This window comes from Palaemon carinicauda, chromosome 43 (assembly GCF_036898095.1).
Source record: "Palaemon carinicauda isolate YSFRI2023 chromosome 43, ASM3689809v2, whole genome shotgun sequence".
NCBI classification, from domain to species: domain Eukaryota; kingdom Metazoa; phylum Arthropoda; class Malacostraca; order Decapoda; family Palaemonidae; genus Palaemon; species Palaemon carinicauda.
This window is the reverse complement of record NC_090767.1, coordinates 30223745-30246833: the sequence shown is the minus strand read 5'-3', so window position 1 is coordinate 30246833 and position 23089 is coordinate 30223745. Positions and strand designations below refer to the sequence as shown.

Genomic DNA, 23089 nt, shown 5'->3' with positions numbered 1-23089 from the left:
AGTGTTAATAGGAACTCTCAGAAAATTACTAATCAAGATTTGTAAAGTAGAAAATTAGTTTTCAGTCATTTTTAATATTTAATAAATCAGTTCAATCGGAAACAAATTAAGCCCCCAAAAGTAGGATATTTCAAGCAACAAAAAGTAAGATTTTTTAAGCCCACAACAGTAAGATGATTCAAGTCCTTAAAAGTAAAATCTTTTAAGTATGATATTTTAAATCCCTTAAGGTAAGATAGCTTAAGTCCCCAAAAGTAAGATATTTTAAGTCACCAAAAGTAAGATATTTTAAGTCACCAAAAGTAAAATATTTTAAGTTTTCAAAAATAAGATATTTTAAGCTCCAAAAGTAAGATATTTTAAGTCACCAAAAGTAAAATATTTTAAGTTTTCAAAAATAAGATATTTTAAGCTCCAAAAGTAAGATATTTTAAGTCACCAAAAGTAAGATACTTTAAGTCACCAAAAGTAAGATACTTTAAGTCACCAAAAGTAAGATACTTTAAGCCCCAAAAGTAGGATATTTTAATCCCCAAAAGTAAGATATTTTAAGCTCCCAAAAGTAGGATATTTTAAGCACTCAAAAGTAAGATATTTTAAGCCCAAAAAGTAAGATATTTTAATCCACAAAAGTAGGATATTTCAAGCCCAAAAAGTAAGATATTTTAAGATCCAGAATGATTAGGATAATTTAACCCACCAAAATTATGATATTCTAGAAACCAACAAATAATTTTGGCGAAGAAATTAAAATATTTCAGGACAAAACATTAAGAACTAATAAAAGGATGTGCTCGAGTTCCTATGTTAAGTTTTCAACAGTGAATTCACACAAATACGAGTAGAAAGACCTTTGCTAAACAAAAATTAAATACTACTTTGAATTAAGGCCTACAGTAAACCACACATGGTGCACTACCATCACTAACCTATTTCCTTTCCTCGCTGGGCTATTTTTCCCTGTTGGAGCCCTTGGGATTATAGCATCTTGCTTCTCCAACTAGGGTTGTAGATTAGCTAGTAATAATAATAACAATGATAAAAATAATATTACTTATTATTTCCCTATTTCCATTTCTCACTGGGGTATTTTTCCCCGTTGGAGCCTTTGGGCTTATAGCATCTTTCTTCTCCAACTAGGGTTGTTAGCTTAGCTAATAATAATAATAATAATAATAATAATAATAATAATAATAATAATAATAATAATAATAATAATAATGATTACTTTATCTTAATATTCATAATTTCTAAGATTGTTTATTTCCTTATTTCCTTTCCTCACTGGGCTATTTTTCCCTGTTGGAGCCCTTGGGATTATAGCATCTTGCTTCTCCAACTAGGGTTGTAGATTAGCTAGTAATAATAATAACAATGATAAAAATATTGATTATTTCCCTATTTCATTTCCTCACTGGGCTATTTTTCCCTATTGGAGTCGTTGGCCTTACAGCATCTTGCTTTTCCAACTAGGGTTGTAGCTTAGCTTAGCTAGTAATAATAACAATAATAATGATAATAATAATAATAATATTTAGGCTACCCAGCCCAGTCTAAAATCCCTAGCCTGTACTCTTGTAACTAAGTTTAAATGTCACACAATCTATTCTAGATTCTAAAAATCACAACATTTAAAATTAATTTTACCATCTAAATGAAGTTTACATTATTAGATAACTGAAAATGCCATACTTATCTCGTCTCATACAGAAGAAAGAAGACCAAAGACCTCAATCAGACAATTTCTCAAATTCTAGGACATCAACGTCTGCGCCTCCTCCAGGCTTCTTCAGTGCCATACCAAACTGGAACACTAATCTGGAAAGAGTTAAAAAGGTAATTTCAACAGATTCTTAACTTTTGCTTATTTTACTTAACTAATTCTTCCTAAAATTTTGACAAAAAAGTAAACTTGAAGTTTTGCTGTCCAAAAAAATAGGTAAATATTATTTGTCTAAGCGCATTTTACACAACTAATTTTTCCTAATATTATTTAACCAAAAATGTAAAATTTAAGTTTTGTTGTCCAAAAAAAGTAGATGACTTATTCAATGTCTATATGGAGATTAAACTATACTAGTATTTATATTTTTCTTTTTACAAAAATGCATTGGTTTAATCAAAGCTTACCAACTATCTGGAATGAATAAAAGAAAGGTATGAATCAAAACAAATTTATGACAATTTGATCAACTTTTTCTTTTTACAAAAAATGAATAGATTTGATCAAAGCTTGTCAACTATCTGGAATTAGTAAAAAAAGAAAAAAAAAGTATGAGCCAAAAATCTATATTTTGATCAAACAACTCAAGTGAATCTTATAAGGCCTATCACTCCAGTTTCAAATTAAGGAAAAAAATCTCACTGAATGGAAAACCAATTTCTAGAAATTAAAAGATCTTAAATATCTGCTATTTACACAGCATAATCTAATATTATACTGTAATTGATTGGGGAACTTCATATCAGCATTGAAAGCCAGAAATCTAACCTGCTTTCTAATAAGCACAAAACCTTAAAACGAATATTTACAAATTCATGCAAAGTTTACAGCTTCAGTTCACCCTTGATGGTGTCGTCATACTTAACTTGGCTCAAACAGACGACAGAGGATTCTAGCTCTTCTTGTAATTTCTCAACTTAAGGACAGCCTTAATGTCCTCTTCCAGTCCTCATTTCCATACGAATGCCTAGTCAACTGGAAAGAAATGGAAAGGACATTTTAGCAAAATGTTCACCTTGCCTACTACTGTACTTAAAACTAAATTTTTCCCGTAATAATTTGATTCCTTCCAAACTTAAGTCACTTATTACTAGTTGACTATCTAAGAAATTTTCAGTATTTAAAATAGCAACTCAGTGATAAAATGTTTGAGTAGTACTGTTGTAAAGTTAATTTATCAAATTGTTTGATTTCCGAATGTTTCACTAAACACGATGACTATAGCATCGTAAAGCTTAAAACTAAAATATTTACATCGGCCTTAAATTTTTGAATAGTTTATATACCCGTAAAGCACTTATTAAACATGGCAGGTATATAAAAAACCGAATAGGATTATGTGTTAACATCAAAATGATTGAATTACAAACAACAAGGCATCCGAAAATTTAAGAGGGTGCTTTAAAATAAGTATGAAAATATTTGGCGACTTCTGACATAAAATCTCTTGTGTAATGTGTCACGATTACCAATGTTAATATCAGCTTAGAATACTTTAGTTTGATTCTATATTTTAGCTGCTTTTTACGTATCTTGTTTCCTTTCATTCCAAACTGAAGGCAATGTTTTACGACCCTCAAAAACAAAAATGAGAACGAATTTGAAAAACATGACAAGGATTACTGCCACTTGGGGATGAATTTAAGCCTACGAGAAAGCTGGACTGGCACCGCAATCATAGTTTAGAAGCAATCTATCACTGAAATGCTTAATCATCCTGCAAGGACACAGTTTTCGTGAATATCCTTTAAGCAGTATTAAAATATCTATCTCCCACTGGAAACTTATTTGTGACAGCTGGTTCAGAGGGAAATTTCTACCAAAAGCAATAACAAGAATTTCTAAATGCAATAGCAGGGTTTGAGGCAATAGAAGTTAAAAGGTTAATTTGGGAAGATGTTTAAGTACTGGGATCATTTACTTTCACTTTTAGGGGTTTATTTCTCGCCCTCCATCAGACAGTAAAGGTCTGTTCAGGCGGGCCTTGGTGTGTGAAAATAATTTCTTTCCAGTTAATATTTTGCTCTGTATCTTATCAGTTATTCGCCAGCATTTGTATTTAGGCTTAATAGTTTTCAGGTCACTATTATAACACTTTCTAAAAAGATAAGTCTTCAGGTTTTTCTTGAAAGCTGCCACATTTTTGCTATTCTTGACATTAAGTGGAAGGTCGTTTAAGACTTGTCTATGGAAATTAACTAATTTACAAATATGCCGGGTGCTATGGAATTACCATTATGTTAAGTGTTTTATTAATATTTTCTTTGAGAGAGAGAGAGAGAGAGAGAGAGAGAGAGAGAGAGAGAGAGAGAGAGAGAGAGAGAGAGAGAGAGAGAGAATGTGGCAACATGACTTCACAATAATTCCATCATGCAAGCAAGCAAACAAGTAAACATGTAAGTAAGCAAGCAAGTAAGCAATCAAACATGTAAGTAAGCAAGCAAGCAAGCAAACATGTAAGTAATAAGTAAGCAAGCAAGTAAACAGGTAAGTAAGCAAGCAAGTAAACAGGTAAGTAAGCAAGCAAGTAAACAGGTAAGTAAGCAAGCAAGCAAACAAACAAGCAAGTAAGTAAATAAGTAAGCAAGCAAACAAGCAAGCGAGCAAGCAAACAAACAAGCGAGCAAGCTAACAAACAAGCGAGTAAGTAAATAAGTAAGGAGGTAAGCAAGCATGCGAGCAAGTAAGTAGATAAGGAAGCAAGCAAGTTAGTAATCAAGCAAGTTAATAATCAAGCAAACAAGCTAGTAAGTAAGTAAGAAAGAAAGAAAATAAGACAGTTGACGAAATCTGAAGTACATTCATTCTTTTTATAATCACCAGCATAATGTCCACAGATTCTGCTATTTTTAATGTCATAATACATCTGCCCACCTTACGTAAAAAGGACACAATTTGGTAGTAGGATGACTGATCATACCAAAAGATTTGAACATTTAATCTCACTTCTCCCTTTACGGAAAGAATTGCCTTTTTAACCTCAAGTTTCTTTGCACAGTTCACAGCCAGACAACACTGTTTCCAGCAAAAGTGGACAAAAGCGTTTATCCCCAAATTGGCCAAGTAAAAAACAAACACAAGGGTTTCTATACTTTGCTGATAAACAGCACATGATAATACGCCACTGTTGATCACAAAAAAACGCATGTTACCGGCGGGAAACTAACAAACGAACATACTAAAAGTTGGTAAATAATCCCAGTAAAAAAAGTAATTTCCTATTTCTTTTAACATCCTAAATGTTCCGTAAAAATGCGTAATAAGTTGTTATATTATTGTTATTATTATTAATAATATTGTTATTGTTGTTAAGCTAGAAATGTGGAGCAAAGCACAAGAAGATCAAGGCATTAGACTAGCCGAAAAAGACAATTTTAATGGATGGTAGAAGGAAGACAGGGTACAATGAAACTGGGTTTGGGTGACATCAAGAAAGTTGGATTTTGTACTTAGAATCAAATTAACAATTAACTATACAAATAGAAGGGGATCAGTACAAAGGTTACAAAGGTTAAAGGAATGTTTTATAGAAGTGACATTAGATCTGCAATGGTTTTTTTTAGGGGGGGGCGACACACTAGTGATTTAGAAGGCACAAGATAGGAAAATGGAATTGGTAAAAATATGAATGTTGAAATGGATGTGCAGAGTTGAAAATTAATATAATGGGCCAAGTGGATGTTGTGGGAGTTGCTTACATATTGAGAGGGCCATTTTATAAAGTGAGAAAAGTGGCAAAAGTTTGGATAAAGTTAATAAACGTGAAAAAAAAAGTGGCTGTGTTGATATTCTGGGAAGTACTAGTTGAGATGTCTGTGAAATTGTGAGAATGAAAACGTGAGAAGAGACACAAAAGCCTGGATGAAGTTGGAATAACATCTTTTATACTACAAGCAAATGAATCTATCCTATTGGTAGGAAGAGCACATAAACGGGAATAAAAACTGCACTTGGTCTATAAACACTGGACAAAGGATGTACCTTGGGACTGGCAGGAAGAATTTAACCAAACACTTTGAAATTTAGTATTAAAAAGTTATTTAAATTTTGAATGATACTTAAACAGCCTGAAAAGCAGGAGTGTTCCATTTTAAATGTTCTCACATACTAAAATAATATCTTATTTAGTTAACCACTTACCTATAATTACTGCATTGTATATTTGTAGCTTGGTTGCTGCGAGAGTCGGAAAGAGAGAGGAATGGAGAGCCATGATTGCCGATATCCTTGGGATATGGATAGACCTGCACGATGATGATGATGATTATTTTTGTAGAGTCTTGTGGTCTTTAGAAAGATCATCATCATCTTGACTGTGTCCAACCTCTGATGAAAAACAAGAAATGAATTAATATTCTAGTAATTTTATTTATTAATGCAATCATTCCATGTACAACAGCATTCTTAGTATTGAGAGAGAGAGAGAGAGAGAGAGAGAGAGAGAGAGAGAGAGAGAGAGAGAGAGAGAGAGAGAGAGAGAGCGCGCTTTAGTATTTAACTGATTATCACAAATGAAACGGAAAACAAATGTATAAAGAAACTCATTTTCCACTCAAACAAACTCAATGTTCCTTTTCAGTTGACTCAACATATTCACTACTTTTAAATTTACTACAACAACCATGTTCCTCGTTGCTCAACACTGAATAAAGTCACAAGGTGTAAGGCAATGTAATCTCCAGCATTTTCATTATCAACTAATATATGGGACAACTTCTTTAGTTGGCAAAACTAATTTCTTAACTCTATGCTAAAGCTTATTTTCGTAACTCTCTACAGCTCAACAAATGTTCTGTTGTATTATTTGTTTCTTTGAAAAACCCACAAAGCCTTTCATTTTTATTCCTGTTTTACATTTTCTATTAAAGCTATTCCGTCTTGTTTCTCTTCTTATAGTTATTTTGAAGTTTTTATCCTCTCGTTATTTTTCAAGTTTTTATAGTTTATATGGAGAAGATTTATTTTGATATTATTATTGTTCTTAAACTTTTCCTCACTGGACTATTTTCCCTGTTGGAGCGTTTGGGCTTATATCATCATGCTTTTCCATCTAGGGTTGTAGCCTAATAATAATAATAATAATAATAATAATAATGATAATAATAATAATAATGATATCGTATTCAGCCGTGATTGGTTGATATGGTAGTTTTCTCTTTGCTGATTCCACCCATGTAATCCATTCTGTTATTCCCTTTTACAAACAACTATGTTATTTCTGTTTCCTTTTTCCTATATATCTATAGCAATTTATGTTTTCCTTTAACCTTTTATTTTGATTTTTAGTTTTTACTTTATTTCTTATCTCTTCAATTTCGTTAATATACTTTTTGTATATTTATAAATGATTTTTACTTAACATAGACCATGTAGTTCCCTTATTTTCTCTTCCATTGTCTCTTCAACTAACTATTTGTTATCTTATGCAATGATGTTTTGAAAATGCAACACCTTTTCTTACTATTCTATTCTCTCTCCTGTCCAAATGTTTGTTCTCACTATCAACCCTAAAATAAGGTTTACTTGCAACTTGTTCAAATATTCCTTTAGCAATCTTGAACCGAAGTCTATCTAACATTATAACACAATAGGTCTCAATATTTGCTAACAATGTAGGTACCACTGCAGTCTCTATATCTTTATTTTCACCCTTCAATGTCAATTATCCAACTCTGTTATAACGTCTCTATACTTCCTAACTTGTTGTTCTAAGTATCCTATTTTTTACTTCCCTTCAGCTTATGCTAAAACTATGGTCTCATTTTTCCAGTAGTTAAAATGACACTTATGAAGTGAATGAAAAATAAAATTGAATTTTAGGTTTTTGAAAAGACGTGTGAAAAAATATGAAGGGAAACTTAAGTTAAAAAGGTAATAAAAGACGAGTTTCAAATAAAAAAAAACTGGAATAATGTTTAACGTAATATGGAAGTTCACTAAAAAAAAAAAAAAAAACCTCAACAATTAGGTATAAAAATTGGTTCCCCGGATCAACTAGCAAAAATACCAAAAGGGTTCATTTCAAATATGAGTAAATGTGGGAAAACGAAAGTTATATTCTGAGGTAAAAACTGAATGAGGGTTTAGCTAAGTGCCAACGTGATATTGTAGAAGCTGTTTAGTAGTGCCTACAGTGCACCACGTGGAGTGCACTGAAACCCACTTTCCCCACCCTTCCCTTACGTGATCATGTGTTACGTAGCAGTTAAAGCACAATTAGAGGGGCACTCAGTAGAGCGCAGACCTCCGTCACGGTAGCCTATTTCTCAACCTTTGACCTTAACATGTAAAAGAGTGAATTTTCATATCTGAAATATGAACCAAGTTTAAAGTCTCTGTGGCAACGATGTCCAAACTTATGGCTGATTACGTGAATTGGACATTTTGCTTGACCGTGACCTCTGACATTGACCTTCCAAAATTTAATAATTTCCATTTTTTTACATAACAGTTAATCCCTTAAAGTTTCATTACTCCACGATGAAAATTGTGGCCAGGAAGCTGTTCACAAACACACACACACACACAAAACAGGGGGGTGAAACATAACCTCCTTCCAACTCCGTTGGCGGAGGTAGTAATAGGGCGTTGGGGGTAAGGGGTGAGGCCCCAGTTAATAACAGAACGAAGAAAAACGTAGTTAATGACAATTTCACCATATTGAGGATATTTTTTATAACATTTCTATGGGTTAGAAATCAAATTATAATTATGTTTCCATTTTATATTCAAAAGTAAATTTCGTAAATGCATGTTTTGCACGTCTTGGTCCGGTGTGGGGGGGGGGGGTGTTGAGACAGTGCGTCCACACTGTCATATGCTTACAGGATTTGTGATTAAATACAAACACATTTTGAGTTAAACTATTTGGGGATGAATTTGGGGATTAAATGAATCTCAAATGTCTCTAAGAGAGAGAGAGAGAGAGAGAGAGAGAGAGAGAGAGAGAGAGAGAGAGAGAGAGAGAGAGATTATATAACAAGGCATTGTCACTTTCCCTTGCCATGCATGAGTGGCTTTAAAACCTTTAAAACTTTGGTGACATTAATAAATTTTATGCCTAACGGCAATCTTGGCTTGGCTATTCAGTAGAGTTCGTTACATAGTTGAATCACTGGACTATAACTTGTCTCTCTCAGTGGAAATCACCTTAGAAATATTGCTTTCGTAAAGAAATATCTGGAAGGGCATTGTTAAGAAACTCAGATTAACTAAGTTGTTGTCAGGATCGTCTACACTAACTATCTATTACAACATAATGGAAGTGTAACATAAGTTGTAAATCATAATAAACAGAGGAGAAAGATTAATAACAAACTACTGACTAAACAACACTGCCTTGCCTATTAACCTTGGAATTAATTAAAGATATTACACGAGACTCATCAAATTATCATAATTGGACGTCCAACACAAATAAGAAAATTGTTATACATCGTGCAGGTAACAAATAATGGACACAAGAATATTTATGAGTTGTTGAGCTTTCAGATCTGCGTTCTTAAGTTTGTATACCAAGTACTCAATCTACATCCAAAGGGCAGATGATATTAAGGCTTTCGAAAGAAGAAGGAGGCTTTTCTAATTTCATGAAATTTAACAATCAACGAAGATTACGCAGTATGATATTCTTAGTAATTGAGGTAGGTCCTCCAGTGCACCGGGGATTAGAAACAATCATTTAAGTAAGTTAAAGCAGTTGATTGTTTAAATCAAAAAAGATTTTCGTTGACGTATTGAATCCAAAACTAAAATGTGTGAATTAGTAAAATTAGGGTGATTTATCCAGGGGATCACTTACTTGTTTATTTATTTTGGGTTTAAATCCAACCCTCCACTGAAGTCGAGTGAACTACTTCTCGGGCGGGTCCATATCAATCATCTAACGAAACATTTTCATTACAACTTATACAATTCTTTGATTGTAGCATCTTCCAAATCATATGATCTTGTGAAAAGTAATGTCTTTAGTTTCTTCTTAAATTCAATTGCTCCCTTTAGGTCCTTCATTTCAGTTGGCAGTTTATTATAATGTCTAGGCGCACAGTAGCTAAAAGCCCTTTCACCAAATTTACTATTTGTTCTTGGTTCAGATAACCTATGTTTGTCACTCATATGTCTTATGTTAATGAATCGACTCAAGATTCATAGAAAATTACAAAGCTTTTTTAAATATGAGGCAACAAGTATAATAGGCATCCGTAAAATGAAGCAATGGAGAAGTCATTGCTTTTGTTTCGCTGGGCTGAAGAATTTTGTAATGTCTAGTATACTAATGCAATACTTTTCCCTCCAACTCATGTTATTCCATGAAGTTAATCACGACGAACTGTAATACATTTTGAAGGAAAATATAAAATACATAATTGACGGTATTAATTTATACAGCGCCAAGGGGGACGTGGTCACTATGGGATATGAGAGGGGTAGATGGAGATCTTTGCACTCCCCAAGAGATTAGTTTACCAAACGTTTAACTGGGCTCCACAAGGCATTAGAAGAGTTGGAAGACCTAAACCTACATGGCTGAGGACTATGAAGCGTGAGGTAGATGATGATGAATTGAGAAGTATTGAATTAAAAGCTTAAGATAGAGATGACTGGCAAAAAATAACCGTGGCCCTTTGCGTCAATAGGCGTAGGAGGAGATGATGGTGATAAAACAGAAAAATATCTAAATTCCTTTTCAATACTGTCGTCACATACGTGAATTAAAATATTGGCTTGCACATTCACAGTGTACAGCGAACATTTTAATTCATTATTCACAGTTAATGAGCAATAAGTGATATGAAATGTACTCTGAATGAACAAGATAAAATGAAAGTGGGGGTCCTGTATGGAACCGGAAAAGCAGCCGTCAAAGTCAAAGTCACCTGCTAAATTGCAAGTTTAGCAAGTTCAGCAAAATAACAACCTTTCACCAGGATCGTTGACCGAAAAAGTCGAGTCATTGGAATTTTAATCTAGGATCGATTCTCTTTCAAAACATTGAATCCTTGGATGAAACTTTGATGACGGCTCAACGCTCATAATGCATTCTTTACAAATGTCTACGTCATTCAAAAAAACGTAAGCCGTTAACAACTTACTTCTCCCTATCCTCTGAATAGCACAATTCACTAATACTGTATTCCCCCCCCCCCCCCCTCCGATGCAATGAGGTATAACTAAAGTAAATATTTCCACCCACTGCAATGGTTTCTCTATGCCTTATAATACATCACATATATCAACTCTGATCTTATGTCCCTTAATGATTTGAATCAATGAACAGTGTTACTACAAATGAACCCTCCTTAACGAAGGTATAAAGCAAATTATATTTCCCTGATGTATTTAAAGAACATGCCCAAACCCTCTCCATCTAACCCTCATCATAATCTTCCCAAGAGAGATTAGTTCATCAAACGTTCAGCTGGGCTCCACAAGGCACTAGAAGAGTTGGAAGACCCCGGCCTACATGGGTGAGGAATATGAAGAGTGAAGTCAGAGGTATTGAATTAAGAGCTCAAAAGAGAGATAGAGACGACTGGCGAAATTTAACCGAGGCCTTTTGCGTCAATAGATGTAGGAGATGTTAATGAGGATGATGTACTTCAAGACATTTTGCGTTTAAGATATGAAAAAGCAAAAATCGAGATATAACAAGAAATTTAGAAAAAACTCGCCTTGCTTACTTTCAATTCGATGCTAGTGGAATAATGACTCAACTGGGGTATGGATTTTGTTATCTAAGAATAGGAATTCCATTTAACGATCATTGTGTGGCCTCAATTTTACCTGGTGTAGTCTAAAGATGTCCACCCAATACCCAGGTGAAAACCAATCTGAATTTGTTAATAAACTCTGGCTAACCTACTACGAATTTGCGACCAACATCTGAAAAATAATAGTAAATATCCCAATGAACATAAAACAGGAATATATATAAAAGCTAAATCATATTTCAGTTTCAAAACCAAAACGAAAAGTATTGAAAATTCACTTAGGCTATAGAGTGCTTTCAATACACGTCATCAAACTTCCGGTCCGCCATCTTGGAGGGCATACAAAGACGCGTTCAGTGAATAGCTATGGTTGAGCTGTTGAATATTTAGCCATTTCATCACATTCACATTCACACAATGCCCAGTTTTTGCGCTATTGTTGGCTGTGGGAATCGAGGACGAAGAGATGACAAGAGTTTCTACCGCATACCGGCAGTTATTCAGAATCAGGACAAAGATACAGAGGAATTATCCAAGCGCAGACGTGACTTGTGGTTGACCAGAATATCACGGGCTGATCTACGTGAATCCTCACTATCCTAAGCACGTATCTGTTCTGATTATTTCATATCAGGTCAGTCTCGGCTAGGCCCTAAAAGTATCATTATTCCTGTGTAAACATGCTATATCCGATCGCATGGGTGACTTCAAAAGTATCACCGTCAGTTCAGTGTGTAGTGTGTGTGGGGGAGGTGGCATCTCAATTTTTAAACATCAAAAGGGGCATCTCAGATTTACAAAATAAAAATTAAAAGCGCCCATATTGGCTGTATTAACAAAGGCTACTTACCTAGGTCTCTCTTTCGCCAAGGTGCTCATGCCTATATATAATTAAGTGTATATTTATATTTATTTTAATTTGTGTATTAAATTGTGCAGACATACAGGCCTATGTGATGAATAAACATTGATTATAAATAATAACAATAATATCTGAAAGCTGGTTTAATCCGAAGGGGTCTTCAGCTTATATATGAAACATCGAAAAAATAATTAAACTTGCGCATTTAATTGCAAGGAGGCAAAACGATCATCCAAGAGCATTACAATAGAGTTTGTCCATCATATGTTTATATGTATATAAGAAATTATAGCATTTGTAACCAAACACAAACACAATGGTTAGGCATGAATTAATAAAAGATTTGACATTATAATGCAAAACTTTTACATACATTTTGACAATCAAAAATTATAATACACAAGGTTAGGCTAAATGATCAATATTAGCATTATAATTATAAACACTCTCTTCATCGGCCCAGTGTTTATCTAATTTTGGACTAAAAAGCATTAAAGGGAAAAACAACGAATTCTGGAAGCAGATTATTCAATGGAAATGTATGCCCACTCATGTTCTGGGTTGGCCGACAGTACCAAGTAGTTCACCATATCAATGTATGAAATACTGGGAAAATCCTCAATATTTTGACTGAATGAATTCTGCATCTGGTATGGATCTAGGCCATCAATTAGATCGAGTTTCTGCTTGTAAAAACGCTCATCATCACCCGACAATTGTTTGACAAAGTCGCTCTCATTGTCCATATTCGCTGTAGCAGCCGCCATGTTTTCGCTTTGTATGCCCTCCAGCATGGCCGCCGGCGATTCCCAGTGACGTCATTGAAAGCACTCTATTGGGCGAAGTAAACAAGAGAACATTTACAATCATCAGTACGGGCTAGACCACACACTAACCACAAACAAAAGGATTATTATAAACAAAGGCAATTTGTGAATATATTCTAGATAAAACCACGATTATTGCAAGATGAGCAACACATCTGAGATCGCCAACATAACCTATGAACACAAATATGCGATTCAACATAGACACGTACTATAGAATTCTACAATTGTGGAACCAATACTGAGATATCACTTTTCAATTTGTTTTGTACCGCATTGCCAAATGTGAACATTCAGTTCATTACTTATCCCAGTATCTGTACACTGTCAAATTTGTACGCCAAGTTGGATTAACATTTATAACTGTTATAACATCTAAAAAAAATCTTTTCAGGGTTAAAACTCAACAGAAGCATTGTCCATTACAACCACCTTGAGCCAGGTCAAACATATTTTTGTTGTTGGTTATTCTAGATCAGTTAAAACAACGCATTTCTTTACACAGAAAATACTTTTATATCAATATACTATTTTTATTACTAAACTCTCTCATCTTGCCACAACCACAAACATTGACAAAATTTGAAACAAAATACATATAAATTGTCACGCCTTCGAATAAAGTTTTAATCCACTAATGGTCAGACAGTATTGACGTTTTAAGCAATCATGAACAGGATATTGCTGCCAGAAATGTCAATATAAAACTACTTATATAGTAATTGAATATTGATAAATGTAAAATAAAATTAACTTATTATCTTGGTATCAAAAGAGAATAAGGCTTCCTATTTTCATATTAAAAACTGATTTTCTTTCAAACTTCACAGACAACCAGTAGTCCTGTCCTCGTAACAAAATGCAAATATTTACAATACCACTTTTGCCTTACTGGTCGAAAAACAGACAATGAAATCTCCCCCTCTTTGATTATACTAAGAGTTTAGTGAATGATAAGACATCATTGATTGGAGCTTAATGGAAAATAAATCGTATCAATAAATGCTTTCCTAAATATATTTTCTCTTCTCAGAATTACACAAGAAATTCGTCCTAATTTCTTACGATTACGTATGAAAACTTGCAAGGAAAAATACGATACCTAAATCGTGGCTTTGTTTGAAAATGAAATAAATTGAAAATAAACATGAAACGTGTTTTATGCAAAATTACCTTAGACTCTGTATACGATAAACGGAACTATATATGAAAAGCAATTTATAGTATCCAGTTAATTAGATTTATGAATGTTTCAGGAGAATCCATGTTTATTAACATATGTAATAATAATAATAATAATAATAATAATAATAATAATAATAATAATAATAATAATAATAATAATAATAATAATAATAATAATAATCGTAACAACAACAACAATAATAATAATAATAATAATAATAATAATAATAATAATAATAATAATAATAATAATAATAATAATAATAATAATCGTAGCAACAACAATAATAATAATAATAATAAAAATAATAATAATAATAATAATGAACAAGTTGAGCAACTCGTGCAAGACTGCCCATATCACCTAGAAACGTAAGCATAATTTAACAAAGAAGTACTCTTGAATTCGGTTCCTAAATTCTAACTTGAAATAAAAATTGTCACTGCTGTATGATGTCACAGCCTACATTCCACGATTGTGGAATCAATGCTCGAAAACTTTTGCGTCATTCTTTCCTACAATTTCAAATGTGAACAGTCAATTCATTGAAAATATGTAGGCCTTTAAACTAACATAATAATTGTTGCAGCATCTCCACTCATTCTCTCATGGTTAAAAAACAGAACTGATCCTTTATAACCACTATTAAAGTCAAAATATTTTTGCTGGTAATTATTGCAGAGTTAAATTCTCGCCTTCGATTCAAATTTTCCAAATCCACAAAGTATTAAAGACAGCATCGACATTTCAGGCAATCATGGCATCACTAATAACCATTTTTTCATAAATTAATATTTGTGAAGAATTTTCTTCACTCTTCTTCTTTTAATCGTATTTTTAGATATCTTCTACTAATACTATAGCTACCCCTTAAACATTCTCTCCTACATCTAGTTTTCTTTAACGAAACATAGGGAGAACTAATCTAAACTTGTTGACAGTGGCGCACGCCATGCTCGTGACGTCACAGCGTAGATACGCACGTTAGAGGGCCTTAGTGTAACCACGGCGTATGTTGGTTCTTTCCTTAACTACATGGGTCGAGATTAAATTCATAAACTGCCTTTTTGATACAAATTCCAATAATGCTAAATTAATGCATCTTATATTTCTCAATACCAATTAAGGTTTGTTAATTTTAAGATGTATGCCCATCGTACCAGTCCATTGCTAATTAATCATTTTAAATATTAATTTTTAGCAAGCCAGATTAGGTAGGATTGTTGTATATATAACCTCCCTCAGAGCAGCAAGATTTATCTGAGTATTTAGTACAAAATCCTGCCTCCTCTGCACTCCTTGCAAGAAAATATTGCCCTGTCCTGAAGTCCCGATATGGCATCCCCAATGGATTACCATACGCATCGAGCTCCTCACCTGTCTGGAAAGGTGAAGCCAGGTGATCTCTTCGACCGGAGTGTCGGCCACATTCTACGAAAAGCTGCCCTGGCCTGCTGACCTGCCTGGTCATTGAACCCGGCCACTGCTGGCTCACCCCTCGCACCCTCTCTCCCAAAACGTGTCTCACCAACGAGTCCTGTTGCTGCCGGTCGGAGAGATTGAGAAGAGGTCCCTGGTGTACCTAGTTGCAGCCACAGTGAGAATTCTTGGGGTGAGCCAGGCAAGAGTGCAGCGTGCCAATTAGTGCAACAACCAGGTCAACAGCTATCTCGGGCATAGGACTAAACTTCAAAGGAGTGCAGGTACTACATCAATGGCCATTTAGTTTTCCCCCATTTTTTATTAGCTTAGACTAATTTTAACTTGATAGGGTACCTGGCTAATTACACTATTCGGACTGTGTGCGGTGGGATTGTGTGTAAATATTTTTCCATTATTATTTCTTGTTTGGAGACTAGCATAGTCTCTGGGTCACGTGGGCCACGTGCCAGACCCCATTTTGATTATTGCAGACCGCGTGTCTAAACCATCATCTTTATAATTTTGAATTGCTTTTAATTTGCATTCTCTTTATCATTCTATTTTTGTCTTTGTTCAGATGCCCGTTTCTTTTATGTAAATTTGTGAAATAAATCAATATTAGGTTAATCAAACCTCCTTAGTATTTTTGCTCCCTCATTTATTTTAATGTGTGAAATGAATAGTTGATTACGGGACAAAATACCCAATATTTAAAGAGTAAGTCTATAGGTGGTAACAGCGAGGTACTTTGCATTAATATATTTGCTTCGAAGGTAAAGATCCTTATCTTTAAACTTTTAAACTACTTTACATCACTGCTCCCATTTTGGATTTTGTCTACCTTACATTAACGTAAAATAACTGTCCAGCATCTCATTGGGGTAGCTGGGACGGAGCCGGAACAGAGCCTGAGAATGAGATGACTATAGACCTGACAAAGCTAGAGTAGGCCATAAAATTACATATATAGTCTACGTGTGGAGTACTCCGGCCTCTGGACAGTAAATTCCCCCTTTTGTATTTGAGTGATGGTTAGTGAATTGTGACAGTAAAGTATTAGCAGGGTGTTTGTGCCCCGAGAGTAAGTGCTCCTATCCTCCCCTGTTGAACTTTGTGTAACTGTTATAAGGAGACTTTCCCGGACCAAGTTCCCACTCAGAACATAACCATTAAAAAATTCTCCACACGAGTGGTCCTTCGAACCGGATCTTTTACCTTTGACTTGTGAAGCATTAACGTAATTAATCAGCTTGATTAAGCATATAGTAACTCGCTATATCACTTACCCACACGCACACAGCCAGTTTGTCGAATATGTAATGCCCAGACTTTAATTGGGAAGAGAAATTTGTAATCAACATGATCTTTTTGTATCGACCACGTGTTTAAGGAAAGAGCTACGTAACCAGGTTAATTTGTTGCTTGAATGTTCTCTACAGAAAGACTAGAATTTGTCGTAGGAACTTCACTTTGTCTCGGATCCGTTCACCCACGTGTGGCGGAATCCACTTATACCAGAAAGTTCTAAGCTACTTGAACTAAGGTTTTTTGTTGTTCAGACGCCCGTGTTTACTGCTCAGCTAGAGCGCCGGTGTACTCGTCCTGTCAACTAATTTTGCTAGCTAAGCATCTAATTCGTAACATTTTGTACCTTGGTCTACCTTCCTTTGTGTCGTTTACCTTCCCTAACCAACCTTAACTTTTCTAACTAATGTTCCCGTATACCTAGCACGTGTCCTTGTCCTACCGAGCGAATTGGCGTAACATAATTTTAAGTCTTCTTACGAGTAACGTAGAAACTTAACCCCAAGTCCGTTTCATTCCACGTGTTTGTTCCGAGATGGCGGATCTTGTTTACAGCCCAAACTAAGGGTTCGTAATTGTTTGCTACCGTAAGTAAATTACTGCGTGTAGTTAATTTAATTTCCTTTAGCGAGGAAATATTGTTTTTGTCCTTTAGCGAGGATATTTTTGTTTTACCTCCGCGTGAGGGAAATTTTATATTTGTTTAGCCTCCACGAGAGTGCTCTTTAAAGTCGCTGCCTTGTGCGCCAATCTACATTTTGAATAGATCAGTGGCTGCCTTAGTGCGCCCGTAATTGTGAAATCGTCACAACAGTGTCAGCCTCGACCTGTTATTTTAACTTTCAACTTAAATCTTTGCATTTATAAGCCCTAGCGCTTTCTCATATGTTTTGCTTCTCACAACTAACTTAGTTCAATCATTTATCGCCACGTGCGTAAATAATTCGTTTTAGCAAAGTCTTTAACGTCACGTGACCTGGGCATCGTCTGCTTTGTTGGACCCGGTCACTTTGAAATTTAAAGTAATTTCATGATTTATATGTTTTTTGTCCATTTAACTTGTTCCCCCATCATGAGTAAATTTAAATGTTCAATTATCAACCTTGTAAATTTGTAAAGTTTCATTTTCATGATCTTTTGAAATTCAGTTACCCCTTATTTGCTTTTACGAATCCGTTCATCAAAACGTGGTCATTCCAAGATGGCGGACTTCATGTTTAACGTAAACAACCCTTCACCGCCCAAGGCGGAAACGCTCAGCCCCGAGGAGATTAACGCTAGGCTTGAGGAACAGGAGTTGACATTCACCTTTGTGTGTGAGGACGCAGACATAGCACTTCATGCTCTTGCTTCAGTAGATTTTCCCAACATGGGTCCTGAAGCCGTGGGTCATTTTAAAAGTGAAATTAGTAAAGTAAGAGATGAACTTTTTAATTACAAGAATTTTTGGAGACGTCATTACGACCATCCCATTGTTAAATTAAATTATCCAGTGCTTGCTGCCTGTTCAAGTAAAATTGAGATTGCTTTTAATAGCCTCATGGCTCATCCCAATTTAATAATTAAACCTAATCAGTCTTGTTCTTCAACGAGGACGACACCTTCAGTGACACGTCCCGTTGAAAATGTCATTAATGATCCCCTAGTTGATCCTTTTAATGTTATGGCAGTCAAGCACAATGTTCATAATTTTGTCTCAGTTCCCCAACCAGTAAAATCGTCACATTTCAATACTATGTTGCCAACATGGCATACGATTAGTGAATTTGTGTCAGTCACACGTGCTCCGTCCTCATCTCCAAACCTTAAGCCACCAGCGTTCCATCGCCCTCAACCCCCTTTGTCTTTGCCGCCGGTGACAGTCCGTCCCGGAGGAAATACCGTTCATTGTCTTGTCATGGACCCCCCTCGTGGTAGCTCATATACCCCACAACTTAACCGTGTGCGTGATGGCCAGCAGAGGCCTGTACCGGTAGTAGATTCATTCATTAAAACCGTACCATTCCATGGACCAGTGCCCACGTTGCCTGATCGTCCTATCTTTAAGCCAGTAACTTCCGCTCCAACCCGTGTCGACGCTAAGACATCCCCGTCAGGATTTGAAATCAGCCCTCAGAAAGAGCCGTGTGATCGCAAGGTTAAGACTTTAGTTGTCAGAAATGAGCCTTGTGCACTGACGGCGGATTTGGCGAAGGTCACACATGTAGACCTAGCACCGGAGCTTAGAGCCTGTTTACGATTCACTTTGCTTGAGGATAACGGTACCATGAACATCATTCATTATTTTTATTCAGTCCTATATGACGTCACATTAAACCTGTATTATTTTTGCCAAGTCGTACAGCAGCATTTTTTCAGTCAATCACTTGCTTTAACCTCAAAGCGTAAATTTAATTTTTGCATTGACAGCTTGTCATGTTGCCATAATCCCCCTGACATCCTTCAGCTCGTGCTGAATATAACTTTTCCTTTAATTGCTCCCCTTGCAAACGTTTTTCTTAAAGACGACATCCAAGACCCAAGCTGTCATAAATACGATGTCCCCATAGACCTAGTTCATCTCGATTTATCATTCAGGCTAGTGTCAAGCAAATTTTCACCTTTAAACGCCGAGAAGGAAGTAACTTTTCTCCTTTTGTCAGGCGATGAATACAAAGTTTTCATTACGCCAGTAATTTTCTTTGTAAAATCATTTCATGTAAAACGTTGGGTGTCAGACCGGGATTGGGATTCACCCCCATAATTTTTAATTTGTTATTTGGCCTGACTTGTTGCTGAACTCGACCGATATTGGTTTACGTTTTGTTTGCTCTATCCGTACCCCTAGGGTGGGAAGAACTGAGTACTTTTAATCGTTCTGTTATTATTGCATCGTACGTTTAAAGTTAAAACTGATCATATGCTTAACTTAACGCTTCCGTGAAGCATTGCCTGCGTAGTTCAATATTCCCCAAATTCACGTGAAAGCATAACTTTTGATTCAATTGATTTCAATTAACGTTAACAACGTTTTGTTAACTTTAAACGGACGTTGATGTGAAGAACGACTTCACTCTTCATTCAGCCAGTAAGCTTATCTCACTCATACTAACAAGTAGTTGAATCACATTTGCCGGAACTAACCCCTCTCCCTTTTTTCTCCCCTTTATCCCCAGGGTGTGAAGAATTTTCTTCACTCTTCTTCTTTTAATCGTATTTTTAGATATCTTCTACTAATACTATAGCTACCCCTTAAACATTCTCTCCTACATCTAGTTTTCTTTAACGAAACATAGGGAGAACTAATCTAAACTTGTTGACAGTGGCGCACGCCATGCTCGTGACGTCACAGCGTAGATACGCACGTTAGAGGGCCTTAGTGTAACCACGGCGTATGTTGGTTCTTTCCTTAACTACATGGGTCGAGATTAAATTCATAAACTGCCTTTTTGATACAAATTCCAATAATGCTAAATTAATGCATCTTATATTTCTCAATACCAATTAAGGTTTGTTAATTTTAAGATGTATGCCCATCGTACCAGTCCATTGCTAATTAATCATTTTAAATATTAATTTTTAGCAAGCCAGATTAGGTAGGATTGTTGTATATATAACCTCCCTCAGAGCAGCAAGATTTATCTGAGTATTTAGTACAAAATCCTGCCTCCTCTGCACTCCTTGCAAGAAAATATTGCCCTGTCCTGAAGTCCCGATATGGCATCCCCAATGGATTACCATACGCATCGAGCTCCTCACCTGTCTGGAAAGGTGAAGCCAGGTGATCTCTTCGACCGGAGTGTCGGCCACATTCTACGAAAAGCTGCCCTGGCCTGCTGACCTGCCTGGTCATTGAACCCGGCCACTGCTGGCTCACCCCTCGCACCCTCTCTCCCAAAACGTGTCTCACCAACGAGTCCTGTTGCTGCCGGTCGGAGAGATTGAGAAGAGGTCCCTGGTGTACCTAGTTGCAGCCACAGTGAGAATTCTTGGGGTGAGCCAGGCAAGAGTGCAGCGTGCCAATTAGTGCAACAACCAGGTCAACAGCTATCTCGGGCATAGGACTAAACTTCAAAGGAGTGCAGGTACTACATCAATGGCCATTTAGTTTTCCCCCATTTTTTATTAGCTTAGACTAATTTTAACTTGATAGGGTACCTGGCTAATTACACTATTCGGACTGTGTGCGGTGGGATTGTGTGTAAATATTTTTCCATTATTATTTCTTGTTTGGAGACTAGCATAGTCTCTGGGTCACGTGGGCCACGTGCCAGACCCCATTTTGATTATTGCAGACCGCGTGTCTAAACCATCATCTTTATAATTTTGAATTGCTTTTAATTTGCATTCTCTTTATCATTCTATTTTTGTCTTTGTTCAGATGCCCGTTTCTTTTATGTAAATTTGTGAAATAAATCAATATTAGGTTAATCAAACCTCCTTAGTATTTTTGCTCCCTCATTTATTTTAATGTGTGAAATGAATAGTTGATTACGGGACAAAATACCCAATATTTAAAGAGTAAGTCTATAGGTGGTAACAGCGAGGTACTTTGCATTAATATATTTGCTTCGAAGGTAAAGATCCTTATCTTTAAACTTTTAAACTACTTTACATCACTGCTCCCATTTTGGATTTTGTCTACCTTACATTAACGTAAAATAACTGTCCAGCATCTCATTGGGGTAGCTGGGACGGAGCCGGAACAGAGCCTGAGAATGAGATGACTATAGACCTGACAAAGCTAGAGTAGGCCATAAAATTACATATATAGTCTACGTGTGGAGTACTCCGGCCTCTGGACAGTAAATTCCCCCTTTTGTATTTGAGTGATGGTTAGTGAATTGTGACAGTAAAGTATTAGCAGGGTGTTTGTGCCCCGAGAGTAAGTGCTCCTATCCTCCCCTGTTGAACTTTGTGTAACTGTTATAAGGAGACTTTCCCGGACCAAGTTCCCACTCAGAACATAACCATTAAAAAATTCTCCACAATATTGTCGCAAATAAAGCTAATCATCATTTAGTAACAAAATTAATTAATGTAAAACACATTCAACTTTTTACCTTGATACTGAAGGAAGACTTAATATTAATTACTGAATAAGGCTTTCCATTTACAGACTAAATTTTTTTGAAAATTCAATGACAACGAGTAGGTCCGTCCTCTTAAACGAAGAACAAATATACAGAAAACCAGTTCTGTCTGGTTGGTCGAAAAACAGGCAAGGAACCCCCCCCCCCCCTTACAGTAAGAATTTAGTCATTACTAATGAGGTAATTAGGCAATTATACGTCCGCTAATGGACGAGGAAAAAAAATAGGGTTGCTATCAAAATAGATCGTTTCTATAAAGGTTTTCACAAGAATAATTTCTAAAAATCTGAATAAAAAAAGCCGTGTTCCTACTTGTGTTTTTATCACAGTAATTTACTGCTTTCTTTTAACTTGGATTTAAATATATTGGCAGTATAGGGTACCTTAAGGTCAAAACTAAGCCTCTTTTTTTTACCAGACACTTCTGTGTAAGTGCATTTGCTGAGCTGATATGAGGCTGACTTACTAAACTTACAAATAATTTATATCTTGGGATACACTTCCAAATATTTGATATTTTAATGGATTTGATGCTTAGAGAGAGAGAGAGAGAGAGAGAGAGAGAGAGAGAGAGAGAGAGAGAGAGAGAGAGAGAGAGAGAGAGAGAGCTTAATTGGTGGGAGTGGCTGGCCAAAGACTTTCAAACTAATGGAAGTGAGGCGATGGTTGTTCCTTAAAGCAAAATAATTGTATATATTTGTCATAAGGATTATATGTATTTGTATTCAAATGAATGATATATGTGAATTCATACAGCATGTGTATGCAAAATTATATCAAATCATTTATTTTTCTGTATTAGTAAAATAAAGAACGTGTGAATGTAGAGTTGTCCAGTATTTTAGCTAATTAGCAAATAATTTTCTAACACACATCACCTGAAACTCTCTTTTCCTCCTTACACTTTTGTAATGAAAATAATTTGCACAAATCACAGTTTTCACTATAGTTTACACCATCATATTCACAACTTTTAAAAAGT

General features: G+C 35.5%; 1 long non-coding RNA gene across 2 annotated transcripts in view; it reads right to left on the bottom strand.

Moving 5' to 3' along the window:
• The window catches only part of LOC137634034 (uncharacterized), a 34940-nt gene that overhangs the window by 11203 nt on the left and 648 nt on the right, over window positions 1-23089 (bottom strand). The window contains exons 2-3 of one of the 2 annotated variants that reach the window (XR_011042434.1): window positions 5864-6049; window positions 930-2698 (exon numbers count right to left, since the gene is read on the bottom strand). This is a non-coding gene — a long non-coding RNA (uncharacterized lncRNA). The remainder of the gene's footprint in view (window positions 1-929; window positions 2699-5863; window positions 6050-23089) is intronic. The other variant, XR_011042435.1, reaches the window with a different exon arrangement.